The sequence below is a fragment of the Balaenoptera acutorostrata genome, chromosome 12 (genome assembly GCF_949987535.1).
Source record: "Balaenoptera acutorostrata chromosome 12, mBalAcu1.1, whole genome shotgun sequence".
Lineage (NCBI taxonomy): Eukaryota > Metazoa > Chordata > Mammalia > Artiodactyla > Balaenopteridae > Balaenoptera > Balaenoptera acutorostrata.
The window spans coordinates 73,827,676-73,847,543 of NC_080075.1; the positions used below are offsets into that span (position 1 = coordinate 73,827,676).

Here is a 19,868-nt window from a genome sequence, read left to right on the forward strand (position 1 = left end):
CCAATTAAATGATCTATTTTTTTCTTTTGCTGCATGCCATTAACTACACTGATTTTAATTTCTGAAATGCATGAGACAGGGTTAAGTTCCTGGGAACTGAGAAGTTACTGACAAAACCAAGGCTAAATTCAACTTTTCCAACTACATCCTAAGATGTAATAAAGGGATAACACAAGCATTTCTAGTGCAATGTAACATATATGTCTATATATGTATTGTCTGCAAGCTATTTCACATTATAGTAATGTGTGTTACAGCAGAATAAACCACACTTACTATATACTTGACACTGAATGAAGCAGACAAAATCCTTTGTTGAGGGGATTAACATTCCAGGGAGAGGAGACAAAAAAATAAAATACGTGAGGAGAGTGTTTCAGGCAGAGGAAACAATAAGTGCACAGGGTCTGAGGTAGAAATATGCTTGGCATGTTCAGGAAAGATAAGTAGGAGTTTGGGTACAGTGATAACGAGTCTTCTGATCCATGAACATGGTAGAGCTCTCTGTTTATTTGGGTCTTTAAGTTCTCTCAACAGTATTTTGTAGTTTTCGGTGCCTAGGTCTTGCACATATTTTGTTAAATTTATCCCTACTTCATTTTGTGGATAATACCGTAAATGATAATTTTAAGTTTCATTTTCCAACTGTTTTTTTTTTTTGCTAAATATAGAATACAATTTATTTTTGTATTGACCTTGTATCCTGCAACCTTGCTACATTCACTTATTAATTACAGTTGCTCATTTTTTTTCGGGGGGGGGTGATGGTGGCTTAGAATTTCAATGTATTTAATCAGGTAGTCTGTATAAAGGCACTTCCATATCATCTTCCTTCTCAACCTCTATGACTTGCTTCTTTCCCTTGCCTTATTGTACTAGCTAGGACCTCTAATACATCGTTGTTTTGTACTTGATCCTCAAGAGAGAAAGCTTAGACTGAAAGTTTCACCATTAAAGTATCGTGTTAACTGTACATCATTTAGTTGGTTGAGGAAATGTCCTATTCCTAGTTTGCTGAGGTATCATGATGCAAAATGAGGTTGCATTTTGTCAAAGGGTTTTCTATACGTATTAAAGATGTTCATGATTTTTCTTCTTTATTCCATTAAGGTGGATAATTAAAATTGATTTTGAATGTGAAGTCAACATTGGATTCCTGAAATAAATCCCACTTGGTTGTGACATATTATTCGTTTTATAAGTTCCTGGAATTGATTTGCAAGTTAGATAAGAGTTCTTATATACATGTTCATGAAAGACATGTCAATGATCATTAGGAATAGGTCTTATCTTTATATGGTTTTAGTATCCAAGATAAAGCTGGTCCCATAAATGATTTGGAAGTGTGCCCTCCTCCTATATTTACTGAGGTAGTTTAAGATTGGTATTTTCTCCCTTAAACATTAGATAAAATGCACCAGTGAAGCCATCTGGGCCTTGAGGTTTCTTTCAGAGAATTTTAAACTAAGATTCAGTTTCTTTTTATTTCTTTACTATTTTAATTTTTAAAAAAATTTTTGGCCGCACCGCACAGTATGCGGGATCTTAGTTCCTGGACCAGAGATCAAACCCGTGTCCCCTGCAGTGAAAGCGCGGAGTCTTAACCATTGGACCGCCAGGTAAGTCCCTCAATTTCTTTAATATATGTCTACTTAATCAATTACTAAAGAGGAATGTTGAAACATCCAGCTATGTAATTGTACATTGTCTATTTCTCCTTCCAATTCTGTCAGGTTCTGCTTCAGGTACTTTGAAACTGTTATTAGGTATATAAATATGATAAATTGACAACTTTATTGTTCTGAAAAGTCTGTATTACTGTAAAGTCTGTATTTATCCCTCACTCTGAAATCTATTTTGTCAAATATTAATAGTCATTTGAGCTTTTTTATGATTAATAGCTTATTAGATATACCTAATTTTTTTAAGTGGTTGCACTAGCATTTATAATATACATTTTTAACTTAGGACAGTCTACCTTCAAACAGTATTATACCACTTCTGGTATTAATATAAGACACTTATAGCAGTATACTTCCATTTTCTCCTATTACTGGGCTATTTAAAAAATCTTTTTTCTTCTACATGTTACACTTCTACATTTGCTAAATATTATGAATCCTATAAAACATAAAAATCTTTGCTTTAAATAGTCAATTGTCTTTGAAATAAACTAAAATGAGAAAAGAAGTGTTTTATATTTCCCCACATATTTACCATTTCTTAATCTCTTCATTCCTTTGTGCAGATCTGAGTTTCCATCTGGAATGATTTTCTTCAGCCTGAAAAACTTCCTTTAACATTTGTAATAGTGCAAGACTGCCGGCAAGAAATTCTCTCAGCTTTTGTATGGAAAATGTCTTTATTTTGACTTCATTTTTGAAAGATATTTTTGTTAGGATTAAATTCTAACTTGATAGTTTTTTCCTTTCAGAACTTTAAATATGTAATTTCACTGTCTTCTGGATTGCACTGTTTCTTTCTCCAACTCCCCAATTTGGGGAGAACTATAGATTTAAGAAATTTTTTATTTTGAAATTATTTTACAAAAAAGTTGCAAAAATAGCTCAGAGTTCACATATACCTTTCATCTAAGCTTCTCCTAATGTTAACACTTACATAACCATAGTACATTTATCAGAAACAAGAAAGTAACACTGGTACAATGCAAACTACAGACCTAATCCACCAGTTGTGTTTTTTTTTTTTTTTTACTAATGTCACTGTATTCCAGAATCCAATCCAGATTCCCACTTTGTATTTAGCTGTCATACGTCCCTAGTCTCCTCCAATCTGTGACAGTTACTCAGTCTCTTCTTGTCTTTCATGACCTTGATACTTTCGAAGAATACTGGTCAGGTATTTTGTAGAATTCTCCCTCAATTTGGGTTTGTCTGCTGTCTTCTCATAATTAGAGTAAGGTTTTGCATTTTTTGATAAGAATACCACAAAACACCACAGATGTAATGTTTTGCCTTTCTTGGTTCATTGTATCAAGTATATATTGTGGATGTCTTCGTTCTATGATATTAACCTTAATAACTTAGTTAAGGTGGTATCTACAGAGCTTCTCTCCACTGTAAATTTGCTGTTTTTCCCTTTGTAATCAATAATTTCTAGGAGAAAATACTTTGAGACTATGCAAATGTTTCTCATCGTACCTTCACCCACTGATTTTACCTTCCATCACTGGACTGCCTGTGACAACTATTACTGCAGTATTTGCCTAATGGTGATTTTGTTTCAGTCACGGTTTTACACTTATTAATTGGAATTCTTCATTTATGATTTGTCCCTTCTACCTACCAACCTACCTGTTTGTTTTATACATACCAATATGGACTAATGGCTATTTTATTCTATTGGTAGTAATGCAATATTATAATTATTTCATTGCAGCTTTGGACATTAGAAGCTCTTTCAGGCTGGTTCTTACATACTTTTTTTTTTGATTAATTTATTTATTTTTGGCTGTGTTGGGTCTTCGTTGCTGCACGCGGGCTTTCTCTAGTTGCAGCGAGTAGGGGCTACTCTTCATTGCGGTGCACGGGCTTCTCATGCGGTGGCTTCTCTGGTTGCGGAGCATGGCTCTAGGCACGTGGACTTCAGTAGTTGTGGCCCGCAGGCTCAATAGTTCTGGCTCGAGGGCTCTAGAGCGCAGGCTCAGTAGTTGTGGGGCACGGGCTCTAGAGCACAGGCTCAGTAGTTGTGGCACACGGGCTTAGCTGCTCCACGGCATGTGGGATCTTCCCAGACCAGGGCTCGAACCTGTGTCCCCTGCATTGGCAGGCGGATTCTTAACCACTGAACTACCAGGGAAGCCCGGTTCTTAAATACTTTTGACATATCCCATCCTTTTCTGAGCACTTCTTCATTTTCTGGCACTAAAGATGCTCCCATATATCCCAGTTCTGGAATCAGTCAGTTCTTTTTAAGAGTCCTGGTTCCTTTTGTTGAAAAACTGAATGTAGAGTCCAAGATCTGGGCACTAGGTATGCTCACTGCTTCTTCTAGGCATTCCCAGAGGACAGAGTGAGAAAATATATTTATGTACACTAATCCATGCATATACACACACCTGTATTTCTACAACCATCTGCAGGTATAATATATAAAACCATGAGTTCATACTGATAATTCTGATTCCAATTCAACATCACAGAGTTCCTTCTAGTCTTCTTCCTTTCCTTAACCTCTTTAACAATAGAAACCTGGCTCTCATCTAAAATATATTTACTTGTATGTTCATTCCTAGTATATACAGTTTCCAACTTGCTAACCCATACCCTTGTGAGAAATCAGATTTACCAAAATGCATGTTTACAGTCCTTTTTATCTTTACTCTTACAATAGCTAATCAAATACTGTTTTCTAAAGGTATTTTGATTATTCTTTTCTTCTTCCTTAGTGTGGTTATGTTGCTCATTTGTTGGCTTATATTGTTTCATGAAAAGTCAACAGCTGTTCTTATCTTTGTCCCTCTGTATATGTAATGTGGTCTTTTTTCCCTCTGGCTTCTCTTAAGATTTCTCTTTGTAACTGGTTTTTAGCCACTGGATTAGGACGTGTCTCACTGTGATTTTCTCTATGTTCCTCCTACCTAGGTTCATAAAGTCTATGGGATTATAGTTCTCGTCATTACTTGGAAAATTTTCAGCCATTATTTCTTCAAATACTTCTTCTGCAACCACAGGACCCCCACCTACCGTCCTGGAGTCCAAATGCACATGCATGAGACTGCTTGATAATGTCCCACACATCACTGAGGCTCTCTCCCTTTTTTCCCCAGACTTTTCCCCCTGTGTTTCATTCTGCACAGTTTCTATTACCTTACACTGATCTTTTCTTCTGCAGTGTCTTTTCTTCTTTTAATCTGCTGTTAAGCCCATCAGCTGAATTTTTCATTTCAGATATTGTGTTTTTCAGTTCTAGGAGTTCTAACAGATCTTTTTTACATCTTACATTTCTCTCACGTTCATGCTTCCTTTAAATGCTTCAATGGGTTTCTTACATGTTGAGTTTTGTTCAGGTGGGCAGCTAAATTAGTTGAGAATCAGCTTAATCCTTTTGAGGCCTATTTTTCAGCACAGTTTTAAGGTGGGACTTGAGTAGCCTCTTTTCTAAAGTTACTTTGGCCCTACTCCTAAGGAGTACCATATCTGGGGACTCTCCCAAATGGTTCTGATATTCCACAAAGTCTCTCCATTCTGGCTGGTCAAAACTAGAAATGTCTCACAACCCAACATTAAGTCCCAATACTTCTACCAAGTCTCTGGTAGTTGTTCCTCTAATAGTTAGTTGTTCTTTGCCCAGCCTATGGAGCTCCACCCAGCTTAGTATCCAGCCAAAGAGTCAAAGGAACTCCTCTGCAGATTTCTGGATTTCACTGTCTGTGTAACCCCATCTTCTATGGTAATCACCCCCGCAAATTCCAGCCTCCCAAGTCTATTCTCTGACTTCTACCTCCTTGGCCCAACAAGACTGCCTCACCCTGCTTAGATTCTAACTGGAATCTAGTTTCAGAAAGAAAGCCTGTGAGATTCGCAGGGCTGAATTTTATTTTCCTTCTCTCAGGGAATGCAGTCCTGCCCTGCCTGTTGAATGTGTTTTGTCCAGTTTCCTCCTTATTTATGGCCAGAGGGCTAATCTGGTACCAGTAAATTACTCTGTAATGTCCAGAAGTAAAAGTTCTCAACAGCTTTATTGTCTTTTAAAGGTTTAAGCAATCCTTAATCTTTTTTGGGATATGTTCCAAATCATTTGAGAACCTAATGAAAATCATGGATCCTTTGCACATGCCCTCACACCAATGTGCATACATACAAAATTTGTAAGTAGAATTTCAGGGAGTTCATAGCCTCTGCCCCAGTCCCCCCACCTTCTATTGTTCCAGAGGGTTGTAACTTAAAGTATTGGTACACTACACTATCAATTCTTTCCAGGTTTTAGGGCCAATTTTTATTTACTGAAAACTTGCTAAGTCTGAAATTAAAGTATCTGAGCCAAGGAAGTTTTTTTTTTAATCAAATGAGACTTTTTTTTTAAAGTTTATTACAAAGTTCAGAAACAATCCAGCTATTATTCTTTCTCCACCTGTGACAGATAATATTTCTCACATATCTTCATTATGATATACTGGCAGTCTGACACTACAGAGTGAAGAAACAAAGCCAAAGTAATCTGGATTTTGTACCCGATTTTGTAATTAGCTTTCTTTCATTATATAATTATTAAATAGCGAATTCTTTTCTTTTACTATCCCAAATCTAGCCACCAGCAAGAGCAACACTGATACTGAGTTATAAATGTATATATTTCATATACATACTTATTCACCATTCTTCTCTAACTGCTGTTAAAAGCTGGCATTCTTCTAGGATACAAGTCCTTAGAGTACAAGCCAGCTCTGTCAGGCCAGATGTATGTGAATAAATCACCTGAGAAGTCATCCTAGTCCTATGCGCTCACAATAAACACCTGTTGATTTAAGTAATGGAAGGAAGTTGAGAGGGTAGAGACAGAAGGGTGAATTGGAAAGGACAGTATTTTGCAGTACTTAATATCAAATTAACAAAAATCAATTGACCAGAATGTAAAGGTTTATTTCTGAACTCTCCACTCTAGTCCATTGATCTGTATGTCTGTCTTAACACTAGTACCACACTGTCTTGATTACTGTAGCTTTGCTTTAAGTTTTGAAATCAGGTAGTGTATCTTCCAACTTTGTACTTCTTTTCAAGGTAATTTTGGCTACTCTGAGTCCTTTCTATTTCCACATGACTCTTAGGGGCCACCTGTCAACTTCTGCAAACAAGCTAGCTAGGATTTTGATAGGAATTGCACTGAATATGTAGGTCAATTTGGGTAGTACTGCCATCTTAATATTGTCTTCCAGTCCATGAACAGTGGGGTAATCTTTCCATTTACTTAGATCTTCTTTAAGCTCTTTCAACAGTGTTTTCAGTGTGCAAGTCTTGCAGTTCTTTTGCCAAATTTATTCCTAAATACTGGTTTCTTTTGATGCCACTGTAAATGGAATTATTGTCTTAAATTCATTTTTGGATGTTTCATTGCCAGTGTATATAAATACATTTCATTTCTGCATATTGCTCTTATATCTCATTCATAGACTTTAAAAAACCGAAGTAGCTAAAGTATCTGTACATTATATTACCTTAAAATTACATTACAGATGCCAACAAAAGTCATTCTAACAAAAAATAATTTCATCCAAGTAAACCAAAGAAGCTGACATCACACGGTAATATATAATAAAGCCCAAGAACTGCTGTATCTGTAAGTCAGGATGAAGAAAGTCTTATTTGTTATGCACTAATTTTAGAGACACTCCTCTAATTCATAAAGTCATTAGGATTCTCACAAGTAATATAGCTGGAAAAGACAGCTGGGAAATCTGACAAATTCCACATCAGTTTATAGACAGTAATATAAAAGCAAGAGAAGCAATACCACAAAAACAGAAAATTAACATGTTTCTCTATACACAAAAGATGTGATGCCTTTTCTCGACCTGCCAGAATAAGTTTTCCTATTTGAAAATTTAGTTTCCTTTAATACCTATATTTGTAATATCCATGTGGCATTTTAAATATTTACTTAGAATTTGCATTTTACCACCTATGAAATTTGGTAAAAATGAAAAAAATATAACCAATTCACATGTACATCTCACACAATTTCTGAAAACTCAAACGCTCTGAAAAAGTAAAACACAACCCACTTAATATGTCTTAATTATTCTGAATTCAAAATTAGTATAGTAGAAATTAATAAGTTTTGCTTTGTTTCACAGAAGTCATAAGATTTGTTTTATTGGAGTCATACATTTCCAGAGGTAGTTTTAAATTTGGCATGTGTAGTTAACTCCTTGAGTCCCTAATGAACTTCCTCCATTCCTTTATTCCTGAGCTTCTTTTATAATGCTCCTTTGACACTTTTCTAAAAAGGAAAGAGAAACTTTTTTCATGTCAAAGAACTGAGCAAGTAGATTCTGTGATAAAACACCATTAGCTGCTTTTGTTGCTACTTCCACTACTCAAAATTTTGGAGGCACCTTCCAGAAGGTGGTGTTCTCTAGAACATGACGGTATCTTCATATGTTCTTATTTGGTACCACAGCATCAAGAGTAACTCTGCCTCAAATAACCATCATGATCCCTCCCAAACTACTCCAATCATATTGATGATCTGTTAGGTTATACACTACACATCAATAAGCAAATATAAGGTTAGGGCTGACAGTGAATTAACTTTAGGAATTAAGAAAGGCAGTATGGGGACTTCCTTGGTGGTGCAGTGGTTGAGAATCCACCTGCCAATGCAGGGGACACGGGTTCAAGCCCTGGTCCAGGAAGATCCCACATGCCGCGGAGCAACTAAGCCCGCGTGCCACCACTACTGAAGCCTGTGCTCTAGAGCCCGAGCTCTGCAACAAGAGAAGCCACCACAATGAGAAGCCCGCGCACCGCAACAAAGAGTAGCCCCCGCTTGCCGCAACTAGAGAAAGCCCGTGTGCAGCAACAAAGACCCAACAACAAAGACCCAATGCAGCCAAAAATAAATTAATTAATTAATTAAAAAAAAAAAAAAGAAAAGAAAGGCAGTATGGACCACAGTGATTAAGAGGATACAGACAAACATGCTCTCTGACTCTGCCACGTACTAGCTGTGTTGCACTGGGTGAAACTTTTAACCTCTCTAGACCTGTTTCCCCCATCCACAACAGGAATTAAAATTTCTATCACCAGTATGCTGTGAGGATTACATAAGGATTACATGAGGATTAATGTGTAAGAAGTCTAGGATGGTGCATAAAAAGCCCTCAATTAAGCTATTACATTGGTTCTGAACATTACTCTAGCTACCCAATTTCAGCCTTCTCCCAGTCTTAACGCTTTGCCATTAGTGAGTCAAACTGTCTCTCCTCTTTTTGGCCTGCCCTTATCTTATTCTCCTGATACCTCCTTGATCCAGACCAAACTGTATTCCAAGCAGCATCTCAAGTCAGCAACATTGTTCTCAATTTTTCCAGAACTTGCTCACTTATCTTCTAACCCTTTGTTGCTTTCTATCTTCCTTCCCCTTTTATGGATATTTGCAACTTTTCAAGTATTAAAAGGTTTTCTAAATCATTAAAATGAGTTCATATACTATCTTTAAAGGCCACCAAATCTTCAGAATCTAGGACTTGTTGATCAACTGTTTCAAACTTATTAATGAATAATGCTTATTACTCTCTAAGTAATATGACAACTTGTTAGTTGGTCACGAAATTTTTACATCAGAATAATACTTTGCAATGGCATTTGTTTATTCTGTATTAGATAAAACAAAGCCACTTTAAATTCCTGCTAATTTACTTGACTTCTCCAAATCCTTAAGTCCTCCTCCCCTTTAGATTTCAGATGAGGTTTTATTTAATGTTTTTCGTTTTTTAGTCTTTTTATTTTTTTAATGTATTTATTTTTGGCCACGTTGGGTCTTTGCTGTTGCACACGGGCTTTCTCTAGTTGCGGCGAGCAGGGGCTACTCTTCGTTGGGGTGAGCAGGCTTCTTATTGCGGTAGCTTCTCTTGTTGCAGTAGCTTCTCTTGTTGCGGTAGCTTCTCTTGTTGCGGAGCACGGGCTCTAGGCGCACAGGCTCAGTAGTTGTGGCGCACGGGCTTAGCTGCTCCACAGCATGTGGGATCTTCCCAGAGCAGGGCTCGAACCCATGTCCCCTGCATTGGCAGGCGGATTCTTAACCACTGCCTCACCAGGGAAGTCCTCCTTTTTTTAGTCTTAAGAAACAAAAACAAAAAAACCTTTCAAGCAACCCTCTTCTCTAGCTTATTTATCAGAGAGACAAAAACATCTGCTTAAACAAGTTAAATCTGTGCTGATCCACTCAGGACACTGCCAGCCAAAGCACAAAACCATTTCATTCCAACAGAGAACCGGGAGGAGGTGGATGGGAAGGATCTTCAAATGGCATCAGGCAATAAATGACTTAATGGAGGAGATGAGGACTGTTTTCCCTACTGGAAAATAAAGGATAGTTCTACTTTTGGCACTTAAGAATTTAGGAGACATGGCTTGTTAAGAATGTTTGACGTGGGGAAAAGGGATGTACTAATAAAATTTAAGCATAATGTTCTCTAATTCCTTAGCAATATTCCACTTTCAATTATCTCATCTTGGCATCTTTTTTCTTCTACTGTCTAGGAAGCCTGTACTCTCACACTGCTGCATGTAGCTGCTTCAAAATTTAGAACCAGGCATGCCTCTTCAAGACCTCCAAATTAATCTCAGTTTCCACTCACAACAAATGTGGGAGAAGAACCTCTGCCTTTGGCCCCAACTTCTTATTCCTCCCAGAGGTCCCTGGCTTTTGTTACTACTTTTGTTTTATCTAACACTTATATACTGCTTACTATGTGCCAGACACAAGCACTTTACACCCATTGACTCATTTAATCCTCATAGTAGCTCTTAGGGTTTTGTGGATGAGAAAAACTAAGGCACAAGGAGGATAAGTAATTTACCCAAGGCTCATTTACACATGGCTACTAAGACTGGCTTTTTAACTCCGTCAGTTTGACTCCAAAGTCCACCCTCTTAACTATGAATGCCACCGCTTCTGTTTTTTACCTTGAAAAATAAAATCTGTAACTTACAGAATGCCTGTGCAAGAAATCAGACCAATGGTTCTCCCTCCTTTACAGGACCAATCTTATGTTGTTTCCAGAGGTGATAGATGACAAAGAAAAGGTGGAAAGATTTAAGAGTCCTCAAGATCCAATCAGTGTAACACTACCATTGCTATCATAGCCTTTCACTTTACTGCTCCCTTTTGAAGCCCCAAAGTAGTATATAAGTTATTTTGCATATCAGTTAAGTCACTTTCCTCCAAATCTCTTAAAGAAATGTTGCTTCATTCTCTCATAGAGGCACTACTGCTGGTACACTGCTATCTCTCTATATGTAGGACTGCACAAACCATCTCTCAGACCATGCTAATACAGGAACCAGAAAGACAATCCATATAAACCCCCTAGTACAGCTCCCAGCACATTAGTTAGCCTAAGTGTTAGATCATATCAATTTTATTAGACAGGAAACGAAGGCCAAGATATGAAGTCATTTGCCTATTAAAAAAATTTATTGTTACCAAAGCTAGTTTTCTGTCTCCAATACAAAGTTCTGTCTACTACTATACTACCAAAAGATTACTACATAGCAGAACAAAGAAAGTATTCCAGTTTATAGCCTCTGGAATTAGTTTAAAAATCCAAGGATTCATTCAGTCACTCAACTCTTAATCTCTCCATTCCATAACTTTCATCAACTGCTCTTTCTTCTTCTACTCTTTGTGCTACAGAACGATGATGATAGTCACAAATCTAAGAACTTCAAGCCCATTTCTAACTCATATTGGTTTGTATCAACCTCCCATTAATTGGTTACCTTGGTTATCTTTCACTGTAAACACAGAATAAGGAATTGTTTTTCTATTTGAGAGCTCCTAGACTGCTAAAAACATTCTACTAATACACTGTTAAAATTAACTATTTCTAAATCAAACAGAAATTAACAATTGTAATAACAATACAGAAAGCATTAATTCCAAACTTCCTGAAAGGAGTACCCTCATTTGCTCTTTACATTTCCTGAAACATGTGTGATTCCATGCATGCCTACGGAAGTCTTCCTTGTCTACTGATAGATTCCAAGTCACAAGGCTGTAAAAAGAAGGTAAAGTTATAACACCATGAAAATACTAATAAATACACAACTTACTAGCATCTATCCCTCAGCCATCACATAGACATCGTTGGTATGTCTCTTACCAGATGTTCTAATAATATAGTGTAAACCTAATTATAAAGAGAGACTGGAAATCCAGTAAAAGATGCACTGAAAAATGATAGGGAAGAAATAAGTCACTGACAAACAAAGGAGTGGATAGTTAACATATAAACAGAAATAGATAAAGATGGCAGCACAAGTGGGCCTAAAATTAAAATTTTATGAACAGGGACTTCCCTGGGGGCACAGTGGTAACGAATCCACCTGCCAATGCAGGGGACACGGGTTCGAGCCCTGGTCCAGGAAGATCCCACATGACGCGGAGCAACTAAGCCTGTCCGCCACAACTACTGAGCCTGCATGCTAGAGCCCTCGAGCCACAACTGCTGAGCCCATGTGCCACAACTACTGAAGCCCGCGTGCCTAGAGCCCGTGCTCTGCAACAAGAGAAGCCACCGGGATGAGAAGTCCGCACACCGCAATGAGAGTAGCCCCTGCTCACCGCAACTAGAGAAAGCCCGTGGGCAGCAACGAAGACCCAACGCAGCCAAAAATAAATAAATTAAATAAATAAATTTATATTAAAAATATTATATGAACAAAGGATTAAGAGAGTCCCTTGAAGAAATGAGTTAAGACTCAAACTTTTTTTTTTTGAAGGTGTTATGTATGTTTATTTTTTAAACAAATTGTAATCATAACAGTATGTTATTGTGTTACTTTTTTGGGCGAATTGAGGTAATATCACTTCAAAATAAAACAGTCTGAGATACTGCCATGGACTTAATGTATTTTTCATAGTTAGAATAGCTTCTTTGTTGGATCCCTCTGCCCTATTTTAATCTCCTGTTATTCCATATTGTTTAAACGTGTTTTTAATGGCTTTTTATGTTCATACTATAAAAGTCAAAAATAAGATTCAAGGATTTTATTTATATAATTTTGTCAGAAAAAGTATGCCAACACTTCCAACGTTAGATTCTTTTTCTCAGTGCCAAATAGTAACAAGGAATCAAAATTATAATCTAAATTTTGTCAAATACAAGACAAAACAAACTAGGTTTCATAAGTTTTAATTTTATTTCTCAACAATTTCCCAACATTTTTGTCTGTTTTCCATTACTTGTTAGGAAATTTCTTTTACTGTTTTGAATGGATTCCCTTTAAGTGACTTTCCTCAGTACCATTATTTCATACATTATCCTACCATCTGACTTTTCATTTTGTGTCACTCTATCCTACTAGATTATAAACTGAGTTAGGATCGACCATACATAGAAGCAATGAAATAGGTAGACCACCAGGACTCAAACTTTTTGTGCTGAGGAACCCTTTATACTTCTAAAATTACTAAAGAGCCCAACAAGCTTTTGTTTATGTGGATTATATCAATTTATATTTACCACATTAGATATTAAAACTAAGAAACATTTAAAAATATTTATTAATATATTTTAAAATAACAACAAACCCATAAATAACATATTTATGAAAAATAACTTATATTCTCCAAAACAAAAATAAACTGTGAGAAGAGTGGCATGATTTTATAGTTTTGTAACTTTAATGTCCAGCTTAACAGACCACAATTTTCACATCTACTTCGGCATTCAGTCTGTTGCAATATGCTCTTCTGATTGAAACGCATTAAGAATATGAAGTATATGAAGAAAAGTCTAGTTGCATGCAGATATGTAGCTGGAAAAAGGAAGAATATTTTAAGAGCCTTTTCAGATCACCCTAAATATTCTTCTTTGACACCACCAAACTCAACAAATGGTACTTTCTTAAAGATTAGTTGCAATGTGGAACCTTAAACCATGTCAATGAATTTTTCATATTCTATTACATTAAATCCATCAGTTACTTTACACTTGGAGTGGATCTTTTTATCCATGCATGATTTTATAACATATAAAACATTAATTTTTTGGAAAACATCAGTTCACTAAGCTTAACAACATAAGTTCCAAATGTTGACACATCTCATTACACAATATGAAAAAAATCATATTCATTAATATCACCATGGACCTCATCAGGAGAATCTCTAAGAACTGGAAAGCTGTCAAGCTCATGGAGGCAGACCCAAGTTTTCCAAAATTCTAATTTTCATTTAAAAGCATGAATTTATCATTGGCAACAAATACTATCATTTCATTCATTTGAGAAAGTATCTGCCAAATACTCGTTTGAATAACCATACGATGCCAGTTTTCTTTCAAGAATAAATCGAGTTCCTGAAAAAGGTGGCCAATTTAAACAATTTCACAAGTGCTTTTCCTTGAGACAACCATCACTGTCACAGAATGAGGCAGAAGTATTTTACATTTACTTCCCATTTTGTCACAGAAAAAAGATGTGTGCTCATGCGTCAAGATTTAATAAAACTGAAAATTCTTTCCGCTTCATCAAGGACATTTTTAAGTGAAATTAAGCTTTGTTTTCTCCTGTTTGAGTCCATGGTGGTGAAGAATACAATAACTAACTAGGCCAGCTTGGTGCCATTGTCTTGTTCACACTAAGACCAGCAATTTTACATACCATTGTTTCTGTACCGTGATGACAATGGCAAATAACATCTTAGAATTAATATGAAAATAGTTTTGACTATCTGGTCAAAAAAGATCCCCAGGTGGGGTCAGTGGAGATCCAAATTTTGAGAACCATGGAGGTACACTAACATTTGTTGATAATTTACATGCCATACAATGTTAGACGCTTTCATTATGTATTTCACTGGTTCCTTTTTTTAAAAAAACAGATGAGGAGGACTTCCCTGGTGCACAGTGATTAAGAATCCGCCTGTCAATGCAGGGGACATGGGCTCGAGCCTTGGTCTGGGAAGATCCCACATGCTGCAGAGCAACTAAGCCCATGCGCCACAACTACTGAGCCTGCGCTCTAGAGCCCGTGAGCCACAACTACTGAAGCCCACAAGCCTAGAGCCCATGCTCCGCAACAAGAGAAGCCACCGCAATGAGAAGCCTGTGCACTGCAACAGAGAGTAGCCCCCTCTCGCCGCAACTAAAGAAAGCCCGCATGCAGCAACGAAGACCCAACGCAGCCAAAAATAAGTAAATTTATATATATTAAAAAAATCAATTCCAAAAAGGAAAAAATAAGTCCTTGAGGTTCAAAAAGATGTACAGTCACTCTATTAAGTGACTGTGAAAACTTAATGTTTTTTAAAATGGTAAAACACACACACAAACAGATAAAACCATATTTAATACTGTTTTGCTCAAATCACAACTTCATGATTTGATCTAGTCTTCCCCACCAAATCTTATTGAGCTCTCTAGCCTATCCTTCTGAAGCAAGCTCGAATTTCTGAACTTCCCAGAAGAGCCAAAAACAAGTCCTCTACACTCTGTGAAAAAGCCAGGAAGTCAAACACAGAAAAAGAGAAACAAAGCCAAGAAGACCAACTTCCGTGATAAAGCCAAGGATACGTAGCTTCAAGTTCAAGGGCCCAAGCATTAAAAATCAAGGAGCTCTCATAGAATACTTGTAGCTTACACGTCCACTATGGCTCAATATAACAAGCAATGAAAAGTAAAGAGAAATCTAAGACTAACATGCAATGAAGTACAATGCTCCAGACTGTTACCAACAAAGCTATCTGAGCAAAGTTTTTTAAACACCTTTTTAAACACCTATCTAATACATTAATATCTTCAAGATACACCTCAAAAAGTTTAAATTATGGAAAAACATAAATCTGTAAATGCTGGAACACTGCAATCCAACAGTTCCAGGGACAGTTAGGATTATGGTTTTTATTTACAGAGACAAAGATGCAGTTTTACTGATGCTACTAGGTAGGTGCTTGCTACTGGTGACAGGACCACTAGCTTCAGCCACGGTCCTGCTGCAGAAAATTTAAACCACTTCTATTAAAGCCAACTTTTGGGGCAAAAAATTCCAAAGCATCTCAATGCTGTTTAGAGGGAAAAAGAGGCTGCATTAGACACTAAGAATGTATTAGCAGCTCAAATTTTTTAAAAAATGTATGAGATTATAGACGTAACAGGCATAAGGCAAATCAGAAATTCTTAAATTTAAAATACAAGGAGGTGCCTCAGTAGTCCTGTCCCCTAGCTATAGTGTACTGTATTCTCTCTCCTCAACAACGAATCTGCATGAATTGACACGCTAACTGCTCTGCAAAAAACCCTTTTATTAAAAACAATAAATAAAACATACACACAACGACTGTTTCTTTCCCCTGACTTCTACAGATGAGGTATGAGATATCATTAAGTTTAACTGGCCTTTATTAAGCCTTGCCCACATAGTCAGTCTGAGAAAATGACTCAGCAAGACTCAGCCCAATATGAGTTAAGCGATTAACACAATTAGGTTAAACACACATTTCTCTAACATGCCCAATTTACAGATAAAGCAAGAGGCTCAGAGGTTAAATTACTTGCTCAAGCTCACAGAGCAAATTAACCATGATTAGAATTCTGTCCCCTGGCTCACATATACTTGGGCACTAAAAGACTATTTCCAAAAAATTAAAGGCTCATTGTCAGTCACCAATAGGCACTTTCACATATACTCTATCATGATCCTTAAAGATTAAATCACTCAATACACAAACAAGAGTTTAAACACACCTTTGTTAAGTCTTTCACTAGAAAATTCCAAATCCAATACATTCTGCACATTGTCTGGGCCAACCATCCTTTTAAAGCTGAATCTGACCACATCACATACCTGCTTAGACCTTCACTGGAATTCAAATCGTTAGCATGGACTACCAGGCTCCGGATGATCTGGCCAACGCCCACCTCTTCAACATCTACTGCTCTGCTCACCTTACCTGACTCATACCTGCAACACAGACCTTTTCGTTCTTTGAACTAGATAAGCTTCTTTACTCACCAAGGACCTTTTCCTGACTATTTCCTCTGTCTGAAATGTTCTTCCTTCTCACTCTTTTCTCCTACCTAACTTCTAATAATATCTCAGATAGCAGCATAAATTCCAATTCCTCAGGACCGAATTCCATGAGCTGCCTCCCCATTCCCTGAAACAGATTAAGAACCTGTTTATTCTAATTTCACAATATATTTTGTATTCCTAGTAATTATCTAATTAGAGATTACTCTGGTTTGGTGTTTTTGTTTGATGAATATGCATCACATCACCCCCACCAAATTGCTGCAAGTATGGTGATCATTAAGTCTGTTTGACCAAAACAGTCTTCATTTGTCATGTTTCCCAATGTCCTGTCCAAATTTACTGTCTCAGATTTCATATTTTTAACAAAGCTGCGTTAAAGTATGTGGAGAGGGTTTGGCAGACCTTGAATTGCTACTAACTTCTGCCAAGGTCTTACCAAGTAGTTATGTGAGACAAATGTCCAGTGTAAACAGTTATCACTTTTTAACACATGGTTGCATCTAAAAAGATAACCAGTGATAACCTGTTGCTCTTTCCCAACCCTTTACAAATGCAAAATGACTGACATTTCCCTTTCCAGCATAGCAAGCTGACAAAGTGTAATAAAAGGCAGCCAGTTCCCTGTTTTTTTTTTGAGGGGGGGGGTTGGGTTTTTTTGGTGGGGGGAGGGGGGTGGCGCACCGCTCTGCTTGCAGGATCTTAGTTCCCAGACCAGGGATTGAACCCAGGGCCATGGAAGTGAAAGTGCCAAGTCCTAACCACTGGACCACCTAGGAAGTCCTCAATTCCCTCTGGTTTTAACAGATGCTGGGAAGAGAGTTTGAAGCTGCTGCCTCAACAAGATGCAAGAAGTCATCAGGTCACCAGTCAGTGGGATAAATGGGAAACATGGAAAATTATATGTGTATATGAAATGTTTCTTTTATAAAGTATACAGAGAGTAAAAATGTTTTTGCTACGATAATTTTATATTATACAATGTATATCTACAATCAATCTATATATTTTGCAGTAAGCCCTCTAGGCAGCAATTTACTCAGAAAAAGTTTATGTTTAAAGTGATAATACTGACAAGAAGAAAAAAATCTGATGCAGCATCAGCATTTAATTCAGAAGGTAGTAGTTACTGTAACACTGTGTCTGAAGATGACAATAACACATGCAGCTACAAAAGATGCCATTACAAACATTCTGTGAAGCATGACTTAATTTAGGTCAAATGACTGTTCCTCTAAATTAATTTTTCATTTTTTCAATTCCAAGTTTCTTGTCACTCAAAAAAATTTTTAATGAATCAATAATTATTAATCTGTTGGCTTCATTAGCAGAATAACTTGACAAAGAGATAGTCATGTTTCAAATAGAAAAACCATCATCCCATTAATGGCATGTTTTACTTTGTCCAATTTATGGAATGAAAATTAAGCTTTTGGCACTGAAAACAGAATGTAATTTGAAAACTACATGTTAAGAAGTTAGTTATATATGAACATTATGGCAAAATGGTTATTTGCACTTTTTAAAATTTTGAAAATACTGTATTTTCAAAGTCAGTCCCAGGGTCATTACAAGTGTTTTCTAAAAACACCAAACAAGCCTTTACGTGAGCAACAAACAGGAACAGAAATCACTTTAAGACACATGGTAAAAAACTGGAGACTTTATTCTAAAGAGGTTTTGTTTCACAAGGTGACTCATCATGAAAACACTAGAGAATCAGAACTTGAGCAACTATTGGTTTTGCCATACTCCCATTTACTAGGCACACCTCTCCCCTATAAAGTGTTGTGGGTAAATAAATAATAATAAGAGTAAAGCTTCTGTAAGTTCATTCTGTTGAAGGTGAAACATCTGATATTACTGTGAATGCTACTGTGAATTGAGTTAAAAATATATGTAACATTGAAGACAATTTTTTTTCCCTTAGTGATAATGAAGATACAAATTCCAGCGGAGTACAGATGTCATGGTAAGACATACATTCTTAGTATTTCCACTAAGCTTAAAAAAAAAAAAAAACCCTATACAACAAAAAATATACTTGGAATGATTGTAGAACACGTTATTCATAACTGCAGGGACTTCCCCGGTGGTGCAGTGGTTAGGAATCCGCCTGCCAATGCAGGGGACAAGGGTTTGAGCCCTGCTCCTGGAAGATCCAACATGTCGCGGAGCAACTAAGCCCGTGCGCCACAACTACTGAGCCTGAGCTCTAGAGCCCGCGAGCCACAACTACTGAGCCCGCGTGCTACAACTACTGAAGCCCACGCACCTGGAGCCTGTGCTCCACAACAAGAGAAGCCACCGCAATAAGAAGCACGTGCACCGCAACAAAGAATAGCCCCTGGGGCTTCCCTGGTGGTGCAGTGGTTGAGAATCTGCCTGCCAATGCAGGGGACACGGGTTCGAGCCCTCGTCTGGGAAGATCCCACGTGCTGCGGAGCAACTGGGCCCGTGAGCCACAACTACTGAGCCTGCGCGTCTGGAGCCTGTGCTCCACAACAAGAGAGGCCGCGATGGTGAGAGGCCCGCACACCGTGATGAAGAGTGGCCCCCGCTTGCCACAACTAGAGAAAGCCCTCGCACAGAAACGAAGACTCAACACAGCCAAAAATAAATAAACAAATAAATAATTTTTTTAAAAAATTATATTTGAAAAAAAAAAAAGAATAGCCCCTGCTCAAAGCAACTAGAGAAAGCCTGCACGCAGCAACAAAGACCCAACACAGCCAAAAATAAATAAATTAAATAATAAATTTTTAAAAATTAAAATAAATAAATAACTGCATACAAAAAGGCTACAATATTCTACCAACTGAAAGACAAGCTTTAGATGTTAAACCTTAGAAATACACACAGTGACTCAACTATAAAACCTGTGATCAAGCTGTTAATAATACATATGAATGAACGGGCAGCATGTGATTTGTTACATGTCCTCAATCATATTTTAGAACTGTTTGAGCCTTTAAAGAACTACTTCATGAATCTAAGTATCCTACAGTGGTACTGAACTTTTTTTTAATAAATGAGTCTTCTAAATTTTGGTTGCATTTTTAAAAATCAGCTGGAAGTATTTAATCAAAGTATTTAATGAAGTGGAATGCCAAAAACATCTTCAGGCTTTGAAGCCTTTGGCAAATTGCA

At 37.1% G+C, this 19,868-nt stretch overlaps 2 protein-coding genes across 2 annotated transcripts in view; one reads left to right on the forward strand and one right to left on the reverse strand.

Annotated features, from left to right (window-relative positions):
* Positions 1 to 19,868, reverse strand: part of RAB10 (RAB10, member RAS oncogene family) — an 83,023-nt gene that overhangs the window by 39,038 nt on the left and 24,117 nt on the right. The window lies entirely within an intron of this gene.
* ASXL2 (ASXL transcriptional regulator 2) overlaps positions 10,695 to 19,868 on the forward strand; it is a 279,668-nt gene continuing 270,494 nt past the window's right edge. Inside the window, exon 1 of the mRNA XM_057558280.1 lies at positions 10,695 to 10,699. The gene's annotated coding sequence lies outside the window, so the exon portion shown is untranslated. The remainder of the gene's footprint in view (positions 10,700 to 19,868) is intronic.